The sequence below is a fragment of the Choloepus didactylus genome, chromosome 3 (assembly GCF_015220235.1).
Source record: "Choloepus didactylus isolate mChoDid1 chromosome 3, mChoDid1.pri, whole genome shotgun sequence".
Classification (NCBI taxonomy): Eukaryota; Metazoa; Chordata; class Mammalia; order Pilosa; family Megalonychidae; genus Choloepus; species Choloepus didactylus.
Genome location: NC_051309.1, coordinates 206,056,917 through 206,076,312, shown reverse-complemented (window position 1 = coordinate 206,076,312; position 19,396 = coordinate 206,056,917). Strand labels below are relative to the sequence as shown.

The window sequence follows — 19,396 nt, the reverse complement described above, 5'->3', positions numbered from 1 at the left end:
CCTGCCTGGGGCCATACCCACAGCCCAGAGCCGTGCCAGGAAACCCAGTCTGATGGGGAGTATATCCCACGGCACCGCACACATGCCACAATATCGGCCACGGACAGTGGCCTTGGGTGCACCCACAGCTAGTTGTCCCAGAGCTAGGAAGGCGAAGCTGTGTGAAAAGGGGGGGGCGGGTGGAGACACCCCATTCAGCCATCTTTACATCAGGCTGGGAGCGCTCCTGCAAGGCCCGGTGGCCCGGGACTTCCCTTGAGAGACAGCACACACTTGTGACGTAGCACAGCCTTCCCTCAGCAGAGGTCCTGGAAGATCACAGCTATCAAGCAAAGCAAATGCCAAGAGGCCAAAAACAACAGAAAATCTTAAAGCATTTGATAAAACCAGACGATATGGAGAACCCAATCCCAAACACCCAAATCAAAATATCAGAAGAGACACAGTACTTGGCGCAATTAATCAAAGGACTACAATCAAAGAATGAGAGCATGGCACAGGACATAAAAGACATGAAGAAGACCATGGCACAGGATATAAAGGACATAAAGAAGACCCTAGAAGAGGATAAAGAAGAAATTGCAAGAGTAAATAAAAAAATAGATCTTATGGAAATAAAAGAAAATGGCCAAATTAAAAAGACTCTGGATACTCATTATACAAGATTAGAGGAAAGTGAACAACGACTCAGTGTCCTAGAGGACCACAGAACAGAAAATGAAAGAACAGAAGAAAGAATGGAGAAAAAAACTGAAAAAATCACAATGGATCTCAGAGATACGATAGATATAATAAAACATCCAAATTTAAAACTCATTGGTGTCCCAGAAGGGGAAGAGAAGGGTAAAGGTCTAGAAAGAGTATTCAAAGAAATTGTTGGGGAAAACTTCCCCAACCTTCTACACAATATAAATACACAAAGCATAAATGCCCAGTGAACTCCAAATAGAATAAATCCAAATAAACCCACTCCGAGACATATTCTGATCGGACTCTCAAATACTGAAGAAAAGGAGCAAGTTCTGAAAGCAGCAAGAGAAAAGCAATTCACCACTTAAAAAGGAAACAACATAAGACTAAGTAGTGACTACGCAGCGGCCACTATGGAGGCAAGAAGGCAGTGGCATGACATATTTAAAATTCTGAGAAAGAAAAATTGCCAACTAAGAATTCTTTATCCAGCAAAGCTCTCCATCAAATTGGAGGGACAGCTTAAATTTTTCACAGACAAACAAATGCTGAGAGAATTTGCCAATGAAAGACCTGCCCTACTTCAGATACTAAAGGGAGCCCTACCAACAGAGAAACAAAGGAGAGAGAGACATAGAGAATTTTAACAGACCTACATGGAACATTACATCCCACATCACCAGGACACACATTTTTTTCTAGTGATCACAGATCTTTCTCCAGAAGTGACCATATGCTGGGACAGAAAATAAGCCTCAATAAATTAAAAAAAAATAAAATTAAATACATTCAAAGCATATTCTCTGACCACAATGGAATACAAATAGAAGTCAATAATTTTTGATTTGTAACTCCACTGTTTACTTCCTACATGATATAAAATACACAAACTCTAATGACAAATCAGTGGTTTTGAACTCAATGTAAAATATGTAAGTTTTGACAAGAACTATATAAAGGTGGGGGAATGGAGGAGTATAGGAATATAATTTACGTGTCCTATTGAAGTTAAGTTGGTCTCAAAGAAAAACAAGATTGTGATGGATTTAAGAGGTTAAATTTAGGCCCCACAGTAAACAAAAAGAAATTATCAGAGAATATGACCATAGAGATGAAAAGTAGAGGATGGGTTACAAGAAGTGGGGGAAGGAGCAATGGGGAGTTAAGAAATGAGTGTAGGGTTGCTGTTTGAGGTGCAGGGAAATTTCTAGTAATGGATGGTGGGAAGGTGATAGCATTACAAGATTCTAGATGTGATTAACCCCACTAATGGAATGCTAGGGAGGGGGTGGAATGGGAAGATTTAGGCTGCATATATGTCTCCACAATTGAAAAAAAAAGACAGTATAAATAGATGACAATTGAATGCCAAGGATGATCCTGGATGAGATCTGAGGATGGAGGAGAGGAGACTCAAAGGGACACAGTTGAGACATAAGGAAAAAAAAAAGGAAATATAGAATGTAAGCTTTGTATTAATGTTGAATTTCTTGAACTTCTTAGCTATGTTTAATGGAATTTCATAAAAGAATGTTCTTGTTCATGGAAATTGTATATGTGAATTATAGTGTTTGTTCAAGGATGTGTGCAGCTTGGTCTCATATGTTTAGAAGACAGAGCAATAGATGATGGATGATAGATAGGGAGGGAAAGAAAGAAATGGTGGTGTGACAGGATGTTAAAGTTGGTAGATCGGGGTATCGGGGGAGGGGGGTCGTGGTAAGCTGGAGTTCTGTGTATGGGGTTTGTATTGTTTTTGCAACTGTTCCTATAACTTTGAATTTATTTCAAAATACAATTAAAAAAAAAAAAAGCACCCCTGGTTTATAGATGCACATTTGGGAACCTCTGAGTTATGTGGAAAAGGCAACAAGGAAGAGGAAGGAGTATAAAACAGGGAGGATGCAGATGGCAGATGGAGGGCAGCTTTCCACTCGGCAGGAAGATCAAAGACCTACCAAGGAGGTCTACCTACCAGAGAAAGACACACTAGTAGAAGTGCTGAAAAGGGCCAATGGATCAGAAAAGGCCTGGGACAGTTTAAAGCTGAGCGCTCCACTGGAGGTGACCAACCGAGACCCCAGACACCAGCACAACACAAGTCAGACTGGGACACACAGGGACAGAGGCACCTACAGACCAACTATCAGGAGCTACTTTGGCAGAGGCCAGAGAGATCTGGAAGGGAGCACCCAACCCAACAACCCTCACCTACTGCCATGACGTTGTAAAGCTTCTCCAGGACCCAGGACCCATCTCAGAAGTAGGTGGACTGGGCAGGGAGGAAACCTTGAGAGGAGAGAACATCCCTGGACAGGAAGCTTGAATTGACAAACTTAATTCTGAAGTAGGTGACTGCTACCTGAAAGTGACTGTTTTAAACCAGAAGAGCCCAAGTTATCTTGAGGCTGCTAGATGATGTGTTCTCTGGGAGATGAAATAGGAACCTGTGAGCCAGCTGGGTTACAAAAAAAAAAAAGTTACATTTCTGACTCAAAATGTGTAAATGTTAAACCTGCTTCTGTAGTTGCTAGAATGACTGGGGATGGACGAAATGGATCTGCCTGAACAACAGGAGGGGGGTTCTATGTTTAATATTAGGAAGTTAGGGTCCTGGTTGGTCCCTGGAACTTCAGGTATCTGGGTGACACCAGAGACTCAGGGTAGAGCTCAGCGGCTGTGAAAGTCAGCATTTACCCATACAAATGTTAAAGAAGCTGAAAAAGGGGTCAGACTTAGAGATATGAACAAAAAGGCCTTGGTTAGGACTAAGGTAAATCAGACTAAAGAGTAGAGGATGATACTGACTGTATTTTAAAACTTCAACTTCTGTGTGAGAAGATTTGGTAGAAAAATTCTTTATTTTCTGTAGCACGCTATATAACTTAACTTGCATGGTCAATTTATTCAAACACCATAATTACATGGAACCTTGAACAGAGAGTGAGATCTGGTTGGTTTGTACAGGTTAGTGTGAAGCCCTGATACCTCCCAGAGTAATTTGGGCAGACAATAAAAAGTATTTGCAAAGCCCCCTTGAGGAAATGGGGGAAAATGTGGAAATATTAAACTTCCCCGTCTGGGGAAATCCTGATATTCTCACAAGCATTGGGGACTACCAATTTAGAAGGCCAAGCCCTTGATCTTGGGGCTTGGCCTTATGAAGGTTGTTATTACAAAGGAGAGGCTAAGCCTACTTATAATTGTGCCTGACAATCACCCCCAGAGAACCTCTTTTGTTGTTGAGATGTGGCCTCTTTCTCTAAGCCCACTTGGCAGGTGGACTCACTGCCTTCCCCCCTACCATGGGACATGATTCCCAGGGGTGTAAATCTCCCTGGTAATATGGAACATGATTCCCAGGGATGAGCCTGGACCCAGTATCATGGGATTGAGAAAGCCTTCTGGACCAAAAGGGGGAATAGAAATGAAACAAAGTAAAGTTTCAGGGGCTGAGAGATTTCAAATAGAGTCAAGAGGTCATTCTGGAGGTTATTCTCATGCATTATATAGATAATATCCCTTTTCAGCTTTTAGTGTATTAAAATAGCTAGAAAGAAATACCTGAAACCCAATAGCCTTGTTCCTTGAAGACAACTGTATAAGAATATAGCTTATATGGTGTGACTGTGTGATTGCAGAAAACCTTGTGGCTCATACTCCCCTTATCCAGTGTATGGACAGATGAGTAGAAAAATAATGACAAAAAAGTAAATGAATAATAGGGGGGGATGGGGGAGACGGGTTGTTTTCTGTGTTCTTTTTACTTTTATTTTTATTCTTTTTTTTTTTTTTTGGAGTAACAAAAATGTTCAAAAATTGACTGTGGTGATGAATGCACAACTATATGATACTCCAACTGATTGTATACTATGGATGATTGTATGGTATGTGACTATATCTCAATAAAATTGCAAGAAAAAAGTTAGGGTCCTACATTTAATAACCAGCATTTAAGCACTGTAGGAAAAGCTCATCTTCAGGAATACAAGACAGATGAACAAGATAATTCGTTCCGGCCTAGAACACATCACCTCATTTCCTTGGAATAATTAGGAATTCACCCATCTTGGTATCCAGGGTATACTTTTCACAAAAAAAAAAAAAAAAAAAAAAATCAAAATAGAATTTTATTTAAAAGATTGTTTGCTAATAAAGTCAATAAGTGTTGCACAGTGAGGCTGATCTAATAGCTGAAAAATTCTCTGAAGTTTTCAAATGTCAGAAAGACTTGTGTGAGAAAAAGCTGTATAAACAGTGCTCAGCACATGAAGGGGCAAGTCGGAACCCCTCTCTCTCTGACACAATGTCAATTTCTGCCTTATCCATCCAGTCAGCAAAATGTGCAAAGCCAGGATGGGGGGTGGACGAGTGGATTAGACAATGACATTGTGCACAGCTCTTCACGGCCCACAGAGTGTTCCTACAGCCGTTCTCTCAGGTGACAGCCCTGAGGGACAGACAGCCTGCATGGCTGCCATCTTCCCTGTCCTTCCCCTGCACCCCTGGTCAGAGGTGATAAACCTGCTGTTTCAAGAAGTTCAGTACCTCGCCCAAGACACAGAGTTAATAAATACCATTGCTGCACATGAAACCCAGTTCAAAAGTATACATCTTGATCTCTTTCCTGCCTCCTTTCCACAATAAAATACCCTAACCTTTGGTAGCTCTATTCAGTTACAGACCCCAAACTGCCCAGCCAGGGAAGATAAATACATTACTCATGGAAGGATCCCCCAGTTACTCAGTAACTGGGTTACTTCAGGCCAAAAATAATCTCAGCCTCATTTTCCTCCTCTGTAAAAAATGAAATAACAATGTACTGCATAGGGTTATTTTGAGAGTTAAATGAGATTTGTGGAAACTTTTGAACTCATACAAAACTGTCAGTTGTTACTGTTATAACGTCAACAGCTTTGTGAGATGAACTTTACTATTATCCTCACTTTACTGAAGGCCAAAGTGTAGCAACTCAGTCAAGATCATCTTGCCAAGAGAACTTTCTGGGGATGATGGACAAGTTCTATATATCAGTTGGAGTGTTGGTTATGCAGATATGTATTTGTCAAAACTCATACAATTGTACACTTAAGCCAGGTATATTTCATGGTATTTAATTTTATCTCAATTAAAAAAAAAAAAAGTTAACACTGCCAGTAAGCAGCAGTGTGCATTCTGGAATTCATCTATTCATTCATCTATGTTTTTCCTGGTTCTTATTCTGGAACCCACTTTCCAACAAACCCTCTCTACCAGGCTTAAAGCCTTGATTGTCGGCTATGCTTCCTACCTACCATTTTTATCTGATCTCATGGACACCAAACCTGCCCTGTTTACTCAGAATTTCCTGCTTTACAGGAATCTCCTGAATCCAGGACATTGACCTGGACCTTCCTGGAGGAGCACGTCTCTGGCCAGATGACCCAATCGAGCACTATAGCCAAGGACCTAAACAATCACCTTGAAAGGCAGGTCAGGACTGCATACCAGCTGCCAACCACACCAATCCAAAAGACAACTGAGAATCTGGTATGTATTTCTCAACCTAAGTCAGCATTTCCTTAACAATTTATTGAGCAACTAACTATCAAGCAGTAGTCTAACTATTCCTGATAGAGAGATGAACAAAACAGATAAAGGTCTTGCCCTCATAGATGTTAAATCATACAGAGATAATTTTCAGAATTCCATTAAAAAGTAAGCTTGTCCATGAAAATCAGAAAGCAAAAATAAAGTAAGCAGAATAACACCAAGTCCTAGGATAATAGTGAACCAATATGGAAAGGCTTGTCCCTAAACAAGTAAATAACTAAAACTAAACCACATTTGCAACGAGGGCCTACCAAGGGACACTGTCATTTTACTGTACAGTTGAGACTAAAGAAATGATTAGATGTACTTTGTATCCTTTTCTTTTTTAAATTATATACAGCTAGTTAAATTACCCAAAAGCTAGCACAGGTTGTTTGAGGGAAATGGGGAGTCAGGACTGAGTTTAAAGCTAAAATAAAATCTTTCCCAAAAGTGCTAAGTGATCACAAATGGCTCCTTGTTTAGAATCTTTCAGACAGTTACCGTATCTTTTCAAAGTCCACTGGGCTAAAAGGAAATAATTTTCCATTTGAATCATGCCAAGACCCACTGAAAAATGCCATGATGTGTATTTAGTTACGCAACCTGGCATCTCAAGGAGTGCCTCCCAATCTTCATTAAACATCAACTTCCTGTACTCTTTACATGAAAATGATTACCCACGTGAGGCTTTCCAATGGCAAATAAGAGTTGCTGAATAGAAGGTCAACAATATATGTACACATCTAACTCTCAGGAACAGCCTGAAGAAAGAGCCAATCTCCTTAAAAGGGCCTACCTTTAAAGTTTAACTACATTCCTTAGAGGTCTCCTTGGTAGTAGAGAAATGAAGACCTTTAGGGCTAGGATTATGACTGATAGCCAGGGTGTAACTGGTTTTATGGGTCGTTCTTCTCTTCCCAGTTCTGAAGGACACCAGACCTCACTCCCAATTGAATTTCCTTGTGGACTGCCTCCAGCTGCCCCACTATTCACCTGCCTCTGTGGAGCTTAAAGTAATCAAACAAGATTTAAAATTTCTATAGATAAAAATGTTCCAGAAAAACAAATATTAGTCCCCATTCAACATGCATGACCTTGGATTGCTAATCTGTAAAACAGGATACAATCAAATAACTCAGATGATTGTCCTTACAGAATTTTATTAGGTTCTTTTTATAAGAAACTCTGAAAACTATAAAATCTTATGAAACACACTATATCATTGTAATGATCTATAACTGTCAACTTTTCACTTGGCTATTAATCTAAATGGCTTACAACATGTAATATTCTATTTTATATTCTGCAGTCAGAAAAATGGAAAAATAACAAGTCATAATTCTAGGCTCTGTCACCTGAAATTTCACGTATCTGAACTATTGCATGACTCTGATCCCATTTCAGCACTAATACACAGAAAATCTGAGCAACAGTAATTTATTACTTCTTATGGCATTAAAACTAGCCAAGTGACACTATTATATTGGGAGTAGAGAATATTAATCAAAATGCTAATCAGAAAACAAAACATTTATATAAATCCTTCTGGCCCTCAAGCTTTTCATCGATTAAACAAAGCTCTTATATCCTGTTCTGCCCAACTCACAGAGTTGATGTGATAATTGAGAACTTTTGAATTTATAAAGTGCTTTCCAAAAGCATTTGAAATTATCTCACTTTGTTTGGAAGATGAAAATTTAGCTTTGCTTTAATATTTTAAATGTATGAATGGTAACATTTTACAACTGAAAGCCTTAAATATGAATGTTGTTGGACTAAATTACAGGTCAAAAATTAGAAAAATAGACATTAGTACTTTAAAATCCACAAGAGAATCACTGGTTTGAAGTGATAAGTCAACTCTAAGTGCTTTTAGAATGTGCTAATAGCAAACTGGCAACATAATTTACAGACTTTAGCAAAGGTGAAAGTATCTGCTTTAATTAAAAAAAAAAAAACAACACAACTCTAATGTAACAAAATAATGTAACTCAAACTCGAAAAACAACCAAGTATGGCAAAGCTGGAATCGAAGAACAAGTAATCTCAAATGTTACTGGTACAAACCAACTCATTTTAAAGATGAGTGAAAGTTATCAGGGCTATTATGCCTGGAATTTAATTCCCATCGAAGAGCACCAACCTGCATCACAGATATTAAATGAAGCTCCTATCCATGATTCAGAAAAGGCTTAAAACAAGAGACAAAGGAAAGTAATTAGTATCTACTGATCATCTTTAGATACCCGTGCTGTGGTAGGATAACTTCAGGAGATGGGTATATTCCCCACTGCCCTGACGAGGAGACTGGGTTGCCAAAGCAATGAAGTAACTACAAGGTCATGTCTAAAATGGCAGATCTCAGACATGAACCCAGCTATGTCTAATTGCTGAGTCTATGTACTCTCCATTACATTCCTATACCGACTGTTCTAGATAACCAAAACATTTTTTTTAATAAACAAATACGTCTCCAAGGTTTCATAATAGAGGTCAGAGTGTTTAAAATTCCTCTATTTATTTTATTATTCCAAATTCAATAAAAACACTAGGAAGGAAAATAGAGAAGAAAAGACCCTGGCTTGGGGTGGGGGTGTGGGGAAAGGAGAGCTAATCATTCAAGTTCAAAGCAGCTTGTGCTATATAAATAGAATGTGATTTTCATATGACTATGTGTCTGTAAGGCTGTAAGTTTTAAATATTCAGTTTAAGAAGATATAACCAGAATTTTTCAACACAATAGTCATATCTGCAAAATATAAAATTGTTTAAAGTTTTTCACACACAAAAAAAGGAAATGTTAGATTTTTTCTCTCTCCATCCCCTTTTCATTGACTGCACCCAGTCTGCTCATATTGGAATTAAAATGAATTATTTAATTCACCTGTACACATAGTTGCCCTTAAAAACCTCATAAAGCAACATGAGAATTTTTTTTTTTTTTAGGTTATAAGCACTTTGAAATGCCATGCTTCCAAATCAAGTACATTTTCCAAAACTCAGCAATGTCCCAATATATTTCTTCTATAGTTTTCCATAGCTATTCTAAGTAATTTTGATCAAGTATCTCTTACTTAGACTTAGATTGAATGGAAAAACCCACATAGATTAGAAAAATAAAATGAAGTAATAATTACACAAGGTTTTATTCCTTCATTTTATTCTCTATAGTGCACTTTATATGTGATATGAAAGAATCAAGTACCATTCTCATTGTATAAAAAATGGTATTTGTTAAATGAAATCCATAAAATTGAGTAAAACTTTAAAAGTCAACCAATTTTTCAATTTAGATACCTGAATCTCAAATATTTATTTAAAATTTCATCACTAATTTGAAATTTACTTCAGCAAACTGAATGTAATATTGGTGTTATATCTGTATTACACAAACCACTATGAGACCTAAATTTTGTCTTCCAAAAGCAATGTGTTTCTCATGAAATGTGATGCAAATTAGGCCTCTGTTTGGATAAGATTGGAAGAGATTGTTCAAAAATGTTTAAAAAAAAAAGTTATAGCCTTTGCCATGTTAATTAAACCATAGATTTAAAATAAGAATTTTTTTTTGTAGAATAAAGTTGAACATCAGAAATTTTTAATCATTAAAAAGAACACTCACCTTCTTGAGAGTATTAAATCAGGTTCAATAACCAGTAATTCTAGTGAAGCATCAAGAAGTTTTACAGAAACGCAAAGCTACTCTGAAAGACAAATCTTATTACTTATAGTAAGAGAAGGAATAATCCTAAACTGAAAGGTCATCTGAATTCATCTTTAAGATGTATAGATGTATATACGTATTTCTCTAAACAGAAAACAGACCATGTCTCTATTCAAAAGAAATTGTCAACTCGTGATTGTCTACATAAAGAATGTGACAAATTTGCACAGCTGGAATTAATTCTGGGCAAATATTTGCATATGGGTATGCAAGATGTTCTGAGAATGGCATTTCATAACAAAACAGAATTGTTAACTCAGGAGGAAATGGGAACCTCAGCATCTTCCAGGTCTACTTTCCCTGCTCCTATGGGTGCCATCTTTCAGAGGGACAGAGGCCCCGGGGCGACAATGTCTGCACACACTCTGCTTGCTGAGTAACAGTGGATGAGGGGTGGGGGCAAGAAGAGTAGACAGGAGAAAAGTAGAGAAAAACAGTAAGAAAATTAATATCTGAGGTTGAAAAGACCTTCTGAGCAGCTGTGACTAACTGAAGAAGGAATCTCAAAACTCCCAATCTCTCAGAGCTCCAGATGATTTACTACAGGCTACATCTGGTCCAATATCATTATAAAAGGACAGATGTCCCCAGCATCGTAAGGTTTAGACCGTATCCTCAAGAAGCTTACAAGAGGTAACAAAAACATATTTTAAAAGGTAACTAAAGAAGATTTCTCAGAGAAATTAAGAGGAAAATGTCACCGAGTACAGTGTGAAGCGTCTCATTCCTTAACCTCTTTGACGAAAACGAAGAGTAAAAAAAAGATAAGCAGGGTGCATTTCCAAAGTATGGCACAATATTAACAACCTAGAAGAATATTTCTAGCAACCTCTACACTTGTATTTCCAAAATTGCACTTTTCAGAACATATTTAAATGGCTGGGGTTTTCTGACTAACTCCTTGGAGAACAGGGGCCAAATTTTTTCCCCATAGCTTTGCCCCTCCACATTGCACACTGTTTGGCCCATAGAACGTGCTCAATACATGGTATGAGGCTGATGGAAAACGAACCTAATATTATAACAGCAAAGATTTTTACTCATGCCTTTTATTTACTACTTAACATGAAAACATAATCCTATCTATACATTATGTATAAATGACTTGGTTCTATATGGTGGGGTCTCGACTGAGGATATCATAAAACATGTGCATTTCCCTTGGTAAAAAGGTCCTGTGATGGGTATTTTATAAACCACTCCTTGTTTCCTCTCCAGTCTCAGCAAGCAGGACTTCCAGAATCCTCCCCACACTTCAATTAAAGTCTGTTAGGTTAGGTTAGTAGTAACAGGTAACATGGTTCAATACTGTAATTTATCTAAGGATGAGACATTATAATGCATTAGGTTCCTGTGTTTAAAAAAAAATAGATTTTAAATAGTAGGGGGAAATTTCACCTGCAGTTCCTCTGGCAAATACAACTCCATTATATTGACACAGAGGTTGGGGGGGTAAGTGGGTGGTCCATATTTGAATGTTATCTTTTAGATTGATCATATCTCTACTGGCTTCTTTTTTTGTTCGACCAAGCTGGCCAAGTGAGCCAGGTTTTAAAAGGACATGCAGTTTGAACTTGATATCATTCACTGTTAACAATTATCTGCAAAATGAAGGACATAAACACCAGAAGAAAAATTAACTTCTCATTTGTCACTGGACACTGCTAAACACATCCCATGAAATGCTTATCTGAAATAAGGTGATGAAATATTGACTTTTCCTTCAGGACTGGCATACATGAAAACAATGCCTGAGTTAAACATTTCCAAATTCCCAATGTAGAAAAAGTATAGAAAATAAGCTAAAATCCCAGCAGTCAACTTAATGAATATTGCCATAAATATGATTTAAGCTATATGTTTATTTATAAAAGGCATGTGTTTTGCACCTCTATTTCCAACTCTTCTGACAAGTGTGAATCTTTCTCAGAGGGATTTCTTTCCCAATGTCAATTTAGGACACAAACTTTCCTGAAATGTTTTAATTAACTGTAAAAGATCAGGGTAATTACAGCTAATTGGCAACACTGATTTTTTTTTTCCCTGCATTGAGCTTAAAATATGTTTATCAAGTATAAATATTTCTATTAAAGAGAATAAGGTTACCTGATCAGTTTAAACCCTTTCCATGGTGCATCACTTAGAAGACTGCACCTTCTTCAGTCTTTGTTCTTCCCTGTGCTGTGCACACAGTGTGGGAGGCTCACCAGCCCTTCCCTTCTGCTCAGCACAACCCTCACTGAAACATGAAGTCAGTCTTCTGGCACAACAACACTCCCTGGAAGTAATTTCCTTAACCTTTCAACTAGTTTAAGGAGTTTATGAACTATCCTTCAGCATCTTTCACTGCTCAGAAAGATTCCATTCAACCCTACTCAAAAAGCAAGCATCTACAACAGAAAGTTGAAGTGATTTTAGTTCTTTACTTAGTTTTACAACTTCAAAATGAAATACAGTTCTAGGTTATAATAAAGCTAGGATGCATGCTTTTTCTTACTTTTATTTACGTATTTAATGTGTACACAAAATCCTTCATTAGTTTGGATGGGTCCTGTAAGCAGCAAGTCTTAAATACAGCTTACTTTTAAATAAATACATTTTTATTAGTCTTCAATATGGAGCTTAAGGCTAAAGGCTGAGTAAAACCAACTAGCTTTAATGAATAAATAAGACTGTTTTGTAATCAAACATTATTTATATGCAAATATTTACCGATGTGCAAATCAGCTTATTGTACATGATTATGAGCTTTTACTGTATCTATCTATATGGTATAAAAGATCATCCCCAAAATGAAAAATTCTTTTTTTCATCTTGGACCAAATGAAAAAGTCACGCATTAATATCATCGTGGAAAACTGCCCACATAAAATAAAACTGCTGATTTCAAAGAATATTGTGGTCATTAAAAAAATTATTATTATAACCAGGGAATCTTTTCTAAAAACCTGGTTTAGAAATAAAATTTTTTAAACAAGAAGTTGTTGGCAAACTCTGTTCTTGGTTTTACTGGGTTGTAATAAGCCAAGGAGAACCCTGGTCAAAGCAGGCTGTTCTAAACTGAATTTCCAGTTGGCTGAGGTCCTATAGTACCATCTCATTCCTCCTTTCCTGCAGAGTGGAATCACATCCTCCATCAATCCCATTCCCCTCCACTGGAGGCCATGCCCAACACTGCTACATGCGAAGGGGCAGTGACCACCTCCTCCCAGGCGCACCTGCTTCCAGAGAAAACCCAGACCCGTTTCAAAGAGTCACTACATACACACTCACCCCACACACAGACCTCAGCACATGGAGAGATAAGGAAAGGGACTCAGGTCCTGATGGAGAAACATATCCTCTCAGCGAGGCCTTCAAAAGTCCTCAGGTATATTTAAGCTTCCATAGTTTAGAAAAGAAACTCAAGTTTGGGAAATCAGGAAGGCACTTTTTTCCCCAATGAAAATAAGTAGCTTAACCTACAAGGACTACTGGAAATTAATTTGGGGAAAATGTGAACTACACATACAGCCGTCTGACATCAAGAAAAGACAATTGGTAACTTGATGTAAAACTATAATAATGAATATAAAAAGAAGATTCTGGCCAAATAATAACACTGCAATTGAATTACTAAAAACAAACGGGCTGTGGGCCTAGTTTATATATAGTCACATAGCGACAGATCGGAAAGACTTTTAATCTGTGGGATTCTAAACTTCCTGTTCTGATTTCAAAGAAGTTTGTTCCTAATGGGATACAATATGCACAACTATTTCTCATTAACAATTGTTTTGTAGCAGCCTCCACTCCAGGACAGGAGGTTCTTGTAATGGAAATGAGAAGAATCTAATCCAGAATTATGAGGGCAATTCTTTTAAAACTCTTCTTCTCCCACGGTCACACACAGTTCTTACACTGTGGTTCAGGAGTGTTAAAAATTTTGTTTTTGAGAAGGCCAACAGATTTAGCTAAAGTACTCCCATAAGTCAAAACTACTATATGCACATTTATAAGACACAATACAAAATGGGAAAAATATCTGCAATGTGAAAGGCAAAAGTTCACTATAAATACATTAAAAAGCTCTCATAAATTAACAGAAAAATACACAACTATCCCAGGAGAAAAAATTGACACTACATTTAATTAAAAGGTAATAAAATAGTAAATTAACTAGATTTTGTGCTGTTCAATATCATTTGTAAACAAAGAAATGGAAATTTAAATACTGAGATAGCACTGTTGACCTATGAACTGACAAGAATTATGTTTTTCTTTTAAGGATTCTCCATGCTGATAAGAATGTAGTTAACACTGAAACTCTCATAGAGTGCTGATGGTAGCATATATTAGTAAAACATTTTTTTTCCTTTGAACCACCAAATGTATTTCAAGGACTCCATCCTAATGACACACATCCTATAGATAAAGTTTTATAAAGGATACTCCTTGAAACAATGTATTCTATAACAGTAATTAATAATTGGGAATAAATTAAAAGTCCACCTATATGGAAATGGTTAAATTGATACACCATATAATGTAACATTATGTAGCCACTAAAATAACATTTTTGAAGAAATGTAATGACATGGAAACTTTTTCGTATGTTAAGTCTGCAGAAAAAAATCAGACAGTAAGAGTATATTTGTGTAAACTATGTAACTGTAAAATATATATTTTGTTATATTTTATATGTATCAAAAACCATAAAAGAAAATATTAACTGTGATTATCTTTGAATGGTGAGTTTAATTCTTACATTTTTTCTGAATCTACTAATTTTTTTATACATAGGCATGTAATGCTTTTGAAATCATAAGAGAACAGGACTAACAGAACAGGGCTATTACAAGGCATACATTTTAAATGTTTAAGTCTAATAATTACAGTTTAGTTTCCAAGAAATAATGTAAGAAATTTATCTAAAGTTTCATAACCTTGTGAAATATTCAAAAAGCAACCCTGAATTACTGACATATAATTAAAAGGTACAGAACTTCTATAAGCACTCCTTTCTCCACATAATGCTGGTTTTAAAAAGACCATAGAGGGAAAGTCGGTGCAAGTTACATAAATAACTGGCGGGGTGTATTTTTTTGTTGTTGCTTTTGAGGATAAACAAATAGTCCTAATCAATTCTTTCTACAACTTTCCTTATGGAATAGAGAACTTAAGGGGAAAAAATCTATAAAAATACTTTATACACTGTTAAGTAAGGTACAAATAGGGCATCATAGTTTAATTAAAATTGTCCATCATTTCCTGCCCTAATCACCCCCAAAATAAATTTGTCTACAGAGTTGTACATTCTATTATGCAATTCCTTTTAGGGTTAATCATACACTGTTATCTGGGTGTATATCCACTCCTTGAAGAGGTCATAGGTTTTCTGGCAGATGCAACTTCTTTCTTTTTTATTCCCCTCCCTCCTACTTAAGACTTCCTCCTCCTCCACTCCTAACTCTTCTCCTCTCACCCTTTGCCCCAGAGCTGATGATTTAGGATGGGCTCAACTCATGAGGGAGGCTTGAATTCCAATCACCTGGCAATACATGAAAAGCTTTCACCTCCCTCTTTTGCCTGACTTTGATTTTATTCAAACAAATAAAACACACTGGCTTTTCTTTCTTAGAATAGTGGGTACTTAAACAGTATTTAATAGAATTTGCAAAGCTTTATGCAGGCGAAATGAAGAGTTAGCCTCTCCAGTCCTACTCTCGAATACTCAAAATCAAAATCAACAAATAACTTAGTAAAAGAGTGTCTTTCAAGAAGATGACAAAAAGATTTACTTAAATAAGCACATAAGCCACTAATTACCGTACAACAATCAATCAGATGCCTTTAGTTAGGGAGTGGATTCTTCTAGAGAGCTCGAAAAGCAAACGCAAACTGCAGGAAGTAATAAGGCACGGGAGGGAGGACTTTGGGAACTGCAGCAACCCGGTTCTGCCCACACGTTCAGCCCTGATTAAGGATATCGAGAATGGGCCCCAGCAAAACGCCCAGCGTGAAGCCTGGGACTGCTGGGACTGCAGGGTAAATGCCTGCTGGGGCGGCTTCCGGCCGAGGGCTGGTGCTTGCCAGTGCGCATAACTCAGTCTACTCTAAACCCCTTCGGTCACTTTTCAAGGTGACAGCCGCGAGATTCGCATCCGTCCCTTCCGCACGAGCTGCGCTGACCTCACGTGAGACCTGCTCTCCGCAGTCTCCGCTCCGCAGGGGCCGCCCCCTCCCCAAGTCCCCCAAGTTTGGCAGCTAAGCCCCTTGAATACCTCCCCACCCGAAATCTGGCCTCGTCACCCGAGTCCTCACCCCACTCTCGCCCGAGGTCCCTACCGCAGACAAGATGGGCAGCGGGAATCGACTGAACTCAGCACGCACTTACCCGCAGCTCCGCCTTGCGATCCCCGAGCCCTCCGGGGAGCCGGGACGCGGAGGGGCGAGACCAGCTTTCCTAGCCCGGGCGCCTCTTGGCCCGGCCCACCCCGGGAGGCCCTCGGTGCAATCAGTGCCCGCCGGGCACCGTGTGCACCTGGGGACGCGCGGCTTGTCCCTACCCCCACCCCAGCGCTGGCTGCAGCCAGGCGGGAACCCGGAGCCCGAGACGCCCCAGCCTCCCCGCCTCTCGGGCCGCCGGCGGGTGGAGCCAAGGCGGGGAGTTCGGGAAACTTGCAAACAGAAAAGCACTGCGGCCTCTGACCCCCTCACCCGCTGCAGCTCCTTCGGAGCAGTCCCAGCCCGCGTCTCACAGCTGGAGACAAAGGCCAGAAGGCGTCCAAAGAGGCTGCGCACCCAGAAACGTGAAAGACGCACAAGACTGTACCTCCGGGTGCTGGCCGGGAGGGTCCGCAGTGCTCCGCTCTGCTCCGCAGGTTGGCGGGCTCCACTCAGCTCGCTCGCTCCCTCCTCTTGCGCTCGAGTTTCCAATCTCGAAGCTCCGCGCGCTCCCGGACTAAGTGCGAACGCGCCCCACGCCCTCCGGGCCTCCGCGGAGATGGTCGCTGCACCTGTTAACACCCGCGACGCGGCGCCCCGGGCTGCTGCCAGCGCACCTGGCTGAACCGCGCGTCCGCAGACCACACAGGTTCCCGCGGGCGACTGGAGTTCTGCCGTACCCTGTGCTGGGGCCCAGGCCAGGCCGGACAGCCGAGAAGTCTTGCCTCCTCCTCTCTTGCCACCGGCGTTCTCCGTGCTAGCTCTCTGGCTTGATTTTATTCAAACAAACAAAACTCACTGGCTTTCCTTTCTTAGAATAGTGGGTACTTAAATAGTATTAAATAGAATTTGCGAAGCTTTATACAGGCAAAATGAAGAGTTAACCTCTCCATTCCTACTCTCGAATACTCAAAATCAAAATCGACAAATAACTTAGTAAAAGAGTGTCTTTCAAGAAGATGACAAAAAGATTTATTTAAATAAACATATAAGCCCACTAATTGCCCAGCGAGAAGCCTGGGACTGCTGGGACTGTGGGTCAAATGCCTGCTAGGTTAAATGCTGGAGAGCTAGCATCCCGCCGGCGGGAAGGGTGGGGGGCGCGGGGAGGGGCGGAATTATCAGGGCGGAGACTTGAGATGAACTAGCATTGATTACTTCCTGCAGTGCCTGACTCTTGTTCAGTGTTATCTTTGTATTTCCAAGAAGTTTACTAGCAAGCACCTATTAAAGATTAGAGAAACGAGCACTCCACAGCCGTTAGATCTTTGAATAAAAAGTGGCAAGGAAAATAGAACAGGAGGGAGAGAAACTAGGTCCAGCCCACTTTCCTCCAAGCACAAACTGAGTCCTTACTTCTTTACTAAACTGAGCAAATTTCCTCAAATTCCATCCATGGCTGTCATTTAGGCCCGCAAAATATTTTCTTCTATAAGGTATATTTTGAAGACAAATTTCTCTGAAGATGATAGTCCACCTATGAGAGCTGTAACATTACTGAACCACCAAAATGTCAGACAACCTGAGTACAAAACTTACAAAAAATATTATGTAATTAACTGTTTTAGGTTTGCTAAAAGCTTGTAAGAGTAGTAAGCTTTTCCTGAGAATAAATCTGAGAATGCTGTATTTCACAGTTTTCTATACCATGAATATCAGATCAACTAACATATATTGCCATTTACAGTTGTAAAGATTTTCGTATGTACAATGTTCCCTGATTCCCTCACAAGACCCAGGGGTATATAGATCATATCATTATTTCCATTTTTCAAGTGAGGAAATCAAAGTTCAGGAAGGTCAAGTGATTTGCCCAAGGTCATACAGCTAGTAAAGGGTAAGTGCAAGCCTGCGAGCCTGACTCCTAATCATTTTGTTCCATTACATGATGACACCTTTCAAGTGCTTTTGAAGTCCCTGTCATAAAGACATGTAACTAATATGATCTATGACTTCAGGAACATGTATGTGATTATTTTTAAAAGATACAGCATTAAACACCATTGAATGATTCTTCCTTATGCAAAAGCAAAAACAAAAAACAAAACTATGACATTGTTTCTTCAAGTTATGAGGCAGTTATGCTAATTAGCAGCATGCCTACACCTTAAGCAGATTATTCCCTATGTTAAACCTATTATTTAAGCTTTTTAACTCTCATGTGACCCAGATGATTTGGTTCAACCCTCCACAGTTCTATTGTGTGACTTATTTATATCTATAAATATAGAACCGGTTTTATTTCATTTTTCTATGGGATGGATCTAAAAAAAACCCTCTACTAAGTAATTAAGAGATATTTTTGTGGTCATTGGGGAATCTGACACTGAGCTTCTAATTGTATCCACATAAATACAGAAGTTATCTTTTAGGGTCATCATCAGGGACTCTGTAAAGACAGGTATGCTTGAAATAGGGTCTGCTGGTTTTTCTTTTCCTCTCGACTCTGGGCATGTTGCCATGTTCCTGATATCTCAGCTCCAACGCTGACCTGTTACAGACTCCAGGAACAATATTAAGGGTCAGCTAATAGTTGCACATAACTTTGTGGCCCTTTGTCCTAAAAATATGTGAGTGTATATTTTTTCTCCATTAGAAAAATGCAAATTAAAAGTATATTGAGAATTTTTTTTTTTTAACTTAGACTGGTGAAGATGAAAAGTTTGATAACTACTGTGTGTTGGCAAAAGCATGGAGAAACAGGCATTCACGTTGCAGATGTGAGTGTAAATTAGAATGACCTCTATCAAGGGCAATTCTCACTACCTATCAAAATTACAAATGCACATATCCTTTGAGTCAGCAAATCCACGTTTTAGAATTTATCTCACAACACACATGAGAAATGGCACATATATACAAGCTTCTTCATTTCTGCATTGTTTATAATAACAAAAGATTGGGGTGAAAAGTATAAATGCTTATTAGTAAAAGACTGGTAAATCATGATACATCCATAAATGAAATCCTCTGAAGACTTAA

At 38.9% G+C, this 19,396-nt stretch overlaps 1 protein-coding gene across 1 annotated transcript in view; it reads right to left on the bottom strand.

The window, feature by feature from the left end:
• MTUS1 (microtubule associated scaffold protein 1) overlaps window positions 1-16,665 on the bottom strand; it is a 187,236-nt gene extending 170,571 nt beyond the window's left edge. Inside the window, 1 exon segment of the mRNA XM_037831225.1 lies at window positions 16,365-16,665. The gene's annotated coding sequence lies outside the window, so the exon portion shown is untranslated.
• Between the last annotated feature and the right edge of the window lie 2,731 nt (window positions 16,666-19,396).